General features: G+C 50.6%; 1 non-coding gene across 1 annotated transcript; it reads right to left on the bottom strand.

Annotated features, from left to right (window-relative positions):
- Nucleotides 1-570: 570 nt before the first annotated feature.
- TRNAC-ACA (transfer RNA cysteine (anticodon ACA)) lies at nucleotides 571-642 on the bottom strand. The gene has a single exon. It is a non-coding gene; the product is annotated as a tRNA-Cys (tRNA).
- Nucleotides 643-5259: the final 4617 nt, after the last annotated feature.

Here is a 5259-nt window from a genome sequence, read left to right as displayed (position 1 = left end):
TTACAGATTTAATGCAATTCCAGAGTTGGCAGGTAGCTATGTTGTTGACTACCTCCTGTATTAATGGTGGCTTTGAAAAGCTGTCCAACCCTTTGGAAAGTTACTTGGCACTATCCATAAGGGATTATAAAAATATTAAAGCCCTTTGGCCCGTAACCTTATCTCTGGGAATCTGTCTTAAGGAAATAATCCAAACTATAAGAAAAACCGGATGCTCACCGTTGCTCACTGCAGTAGCAATAACAATGAAAAATTGGAAGCAGTTTGAGTGCTAACTAATAGAGTGATCATGGTACTTTATGGAAAGAATGTTATGCAGATATTAGAATTACTGCATAATAACTTCAATGAACAAAGCACAATTCAAGTCTCTATTATTACAACCGGTAAAAACCTCAGAAGCTAAAAGTTCAAAAAAATTATACTTTACAAGTTGGGGTGAAGTGAAGTCACTAAGTCTTGTCCGACTTTTTGTGACTCCACGGACAGTAGCCAACCAGGCTCCTCCGTCCATAGAATTTTCCAGGCAAGAATACTGGAGTGGGTTGCCATGTCCTTCTCCAGGGGATCTTCCCAACCCAGGGATCGAACCTGGGTCTCCCGCATTGTAGGCAGATGCTTTACCATCTGAGCCACCAGGGAACCCAAGTTGGGGTAGTAGGTGGCTATCTCCTTTCTGATGTGCTCCACTTTTCCTGCTATAATAAGATAAATTAAAACCAGGGCAAAGTTGAATTAGAAAAGTGTACTTTGATCTTTGTGACTGAAGTAACTACATCAAAATGAAAGGCGAGAAAGTTTGGCCTGCCAGCTATCACTGTTCACTTGTTAGTTGTTTTTGTTTTTTGTGTTTTTTTTTTTTTTCCCTTAATTGCAGACACAGTGCTGAAGAAGAAAAAAAAAAATTCTTGAACATTTTTGGAACATCTTGGAAATCGAACTGATTAAATGATAGTGAACATTCTACCTCAAAGCAACCACTGCAGAGAGCGGCCAGGGCAGCACGCCCTCGGGGCTCTGGTCAAGCGTTAGGGGGCGTGGGGTGAGCTGTCTTCCCACCAAGGGTGGATTCAGGGAGGGAAGCGCTCACTCAGGTGGACACTGGCCTCAGGGGATCTGAGGCTTTGCTGGATCATGAGAGGACGCATGCGGAAGAGCCCTACTTGGGATAAAGACCCGTGTTTCCAATCTGCCTCCGCAATGTCCCCATCAAAAGCACCCTGCTGAACTCTGTGCGTTTCTATATTGCTGTTTAGCTACTGAGTCGTGGCTGACTCTGCGACCCCAGGGACTGTAGCCCTCCAGTCTCCTCCGTCCGTGGAATTTCCCAGGCAAGAAAACTGGAGTGGGTTGCCATTTCCTTCTCCAGGGGATCTTCCTAATGCAGGGATCGAGCCTGCATCTCCTGCATTGGCAGGCAGATTCTATAACCACTGAGCAACTGGAGAGCCCTTTATATATTTCTATGAAGTGAAGTGAAGTGAAGTCGCTCAGTCGTGTCCGACTCTTTGCCACCCCATGGACTGTAGCCTACCAGGCTCCTCCGTCCATGGGATTCTCTGGGAAAGAATACTGGAGTGGGTTGCCATTTAAGTCATCTCAAATTCCCACTGAACAAGATGATTACCTGTATAAGTAAGACATCTGGATTTAAAACACAACAACAAGAATTTACTGTATGTCCAGCACTATCAAAGGTGTGTGTAGACTCTTCAACAAGGTGCCTGCCCTCACGTTGGTCTGGGAGACTGCAGATGAGGGGATAAACGTAAACCAAGAAATGAATGAACGGAGACCAGAGTTCTACTAGGCAAAGGAGGAGAAGGAGATGAGAAGACAGGGCATGGGGACAGCCATCCACATAAAAAAAAGATGTCCTGGGAAGACAGGGAGCCCATGGGCCACAGAACCCCCAGGGACACACGAGCATCACTGGAAACCAGACTGAGCTTCGGTTTGGCTTCATGGTCCTGCTTTCTGTTTGAGGGAACTAGGAAGCCCCGTTTTGATCCAAGGGCAAACACTTGTTCCTTTTGGTTTATGGGAGAAATTTCAATCACGTCCTCAGGACAGCACAACACTTGGGTTGTCATTTCTTTGGAAGATACAGGGGACAGGTGAGCAGCGGAGTCAGGGCCTTCTGCCCGTCGCACACCCGCCACCCTGCCGGCTCTGAGCCCATCAATCTCGAGCGGCTGGCACGCTCAGCTTCTGCTGTCAGGCTGCTGAATATGGCTTCAGCCCCGGGTCAAAGATTACTGGAAAGCTTAAACGGACGCTAAAGTTATTCCGGTCTTCTTTTATTGCTTGAATGATGAACTAAGATATCATTCCTAAAGGATATGGCCTGGATTTTTATTACTGTGCCGATAAGTGGCTCCTGCTGTCAAATTAAAAAGCTGCGCTATCTTTTCCAAGAGTTCATATGACACTGGGACAGGGACATCATTGAGCTTTTTCTTTAAAAAAAAAAAAAACAAAAAAAAAACAAATTGAAGACCACATGGGAATTTCTACGTCCGTCAGTCAGCATCCATAGGGTATCAACTTGACGTGATGCACTACGCTGGCAAAGCAGGTTAATACACACACGCGCACACACCTACAGATATTACACACACACGACCGGAGCCCAGCTCCCAGAGTGCTCTGAGCAAGTCTCCTAGATCAGGGGGAACCCAAAGTAAAGACAGGGAGCCCAGTCCTGCGTGCGCAGGTGGGTGAATCGGAGCTGACATGTGGCAAAGCCACGAGCGCCAATCCACAGCAAGGCCAGGCGACCTTCCACCAGCCTCCCCCCAGGCTCTGACCTCTTCCGCCCAGCCCCTCACCTGCCCCCATCATTCTGACACCCTCCCCCACTCCCCAGCGTGCCAGGGCCCCGCCCCCCACCCCCCCACCCCCCCGCCAGGGCCCCATACAAGCTCCCCCACTGTCGTAGACGCCTCTGTGACTGTTCCTTCACGTTCCTTTGGCTTTCCCCTGACGCCACGGTCCGAGGAAGGCCTTCCCTGGCCACTCCATCTCTCTATAAAAGCCCCCCACCCTCGGATCTCTGTTTCTTGCATTATTTTTGCCCTCAGCACCTGCTTCTGTCTATCAGAGCATAGGATGTATTTATCTACATTGCTACCATCCTTCTCCCCTGTGAAAGCCCCACAAGGGCAAGACATGTTGTCTGTTTAGTTGTCTGTTGTCTGTTATGCCCCATCCCTGGAGCCTCGAACCAAACGGTCACCGGGCGTCATCGGGCGAACGCGAGCAAGGGCCCTCCTGCGTTCCATAGCCTGCCAGGTGCTTCGCGTAAGTCATGTGTTGGAGCCCTCTTAGCAGTTCCGCGGGGCAGATGCTATTTTAGGAATCTAAATGTTTGTCCTTAAGCCCACGTGATGTTTTCGAGTCTTTCTCAGGGGAGTTTCCCAACAGCTTTCACAGGGCAGTGCCCGTCACTTGGTAAATTCTCCCTGGCCTGAGGACTGGGGCCCTGCTGTTGTGTAGACACTCAACCAGGTGTTTCAAACTGCAGATACGTTCATTCACTGCGAGAGAAAGTTGCCCCATGGTGGGAGGGGACATGGGCAAATCTATGGCTGATTCACGTTGATATCTGGTAGAAACCAGCACAACAGTCAAGCAAGTATCCTTCAGTTAAAAATAAATGAATTTTTAAAAAGATTCAAGAAAAAAAGCTGCCCCATGAACAGGCATGAGAACCACAGGCCATGGACGGTCTTTCCTCCGTAGCCAGACCCACGTGGAAACCATACCATTGGCGGCATGCTACAGCCCTCCGGCATCCTTCTCGGCTTTAGGACCCCAGCTAAAGCCCACAACACGCGGGGCCAGGTCTGATCCCCTTGGCCCCGGGCAGCGCTAGAGGGAGGGCTGGCCCCACTCCTGGCCCCTCGTTTCCCTTCTCCTGCTTCCCTGCCCGGCTCTGATCTGCTTGGACCCCCAGGCTCTCATGCCTGCAGGATTCCAGTCGGATGCCAGCCGGAGGCATTGGCAAGACAGGTGAAGGGCAGGAAGAGCCCGGTGTTTCCCCAAACTGCCCATGGCAAGGCCATCATCAGTCCAGCAGCGGCTAAGGGGCTCAGTGACGTCCTCCCCTGTCGGGCCTCCCCCAGAAGCTCCCCGCTGTACGGAAGCTCTGGCTGCTCCACCTGCTCTGTCGCTTCACTCTTGGGTCAGCGTAGCCCTATCTTTGTCAATAATCTGTTTACTGATGTCTCTTCCATTAACCCTTCAAGGGCCATCTGACTTCTCCCAGGACCCAGAGATACGCAGCCTCGCGGCCAGCATTTAACTTGAGACTCCACTGCCTGCAGGCCCACCAGCCGACCAGCTCTTGGACCAGTTCATGGAGGCCTTTCCAGATCAGCGCTGATCATCAGAGCCTCCTCTGATGATGGAAGCACCCATGATCTGCCCTGTCTAAACTAATGGCCACGGGCCACGTGGTCTCCCGAGCACTTGAAATGGAACAAGTGAAAGGGAACCAAATTTTTTATTTTGTCTTTTAATTAATGTTGGCTTAAACCGCCACACGTGGCCACCGTACTGGACTAACCAGTATAACCATACTAAGTAATGGCCAGGGCTAACCATTCACTCAGTGAACTCACTGCCGGCCTGGCAGTTCCTTGTCTTTCAGACGACGGATCTGTGTCTCATCTCTCCCACCCAAGTACTAACCAGGCCCAACCCTGCTTAGCTTCCGAAGTCAGACGAGATCAGGTGGTTGCTATGGCCGTAGACTGTATCTCATCTCTTGTAGTAGCAGTTTTCCCAATTTCCAAGTTTGGGTGGGAAACTCGCCTTTGCGCCCAGGACCTACAACAACATCCAAAAGGTTAGACAGCGTGGCGAAGGGGGCTGTGCCAGAGTAGTTATGAGAGCACAGAACCCAGAGGACCACTGGCCCTCCTGCAGGTGGGACGCATGGAGCCACGTGACGCAGGACCTGCTTCCTGGGTCCCCATCTCTGCCCTGCTTCTGTCTGGGAAGTGCGGCAAAAAACTCCCCTTTCATCCAAATAGGAAGGAATCCGGTAAATAAATAGTAATCTAGCAGTAGGGAGCAAGTTCGGGCTTCCCTGCTGGCTCAGACGGTAAAGAATCTACGTACAATGCGGGAGAAGACCTGGGTTCAATCCCTGGGTCAGGAAGATGCCCAAAGGAGGACATGGCAACCCACTCCAGTATTCTTGCCTGGAGAATCCCCATGGACAGAGGAGCCTGGCGGGCTACAGTCCACGAG

Source organism: Ovis aries, chromosome 26 (assembly GCF_016772045.2).
Source record: "Ovis aries strain OAR_USU_Benz2616 breed Rambouillet chromosome 26, ARS-UI_Ramb_v3.0, whole genome shotgun sequence".
Taxonomy (NCBI): Eukaryota; Metazoa; Chordata; class Mammalia; order Artiodactyla; family Bovidae; genus Ovis; species Ovis aries.
Note: the sequence above shows the minus strand (reverse complement) of the source record. Positions and strands in the feature narration are given on the sequence as shown.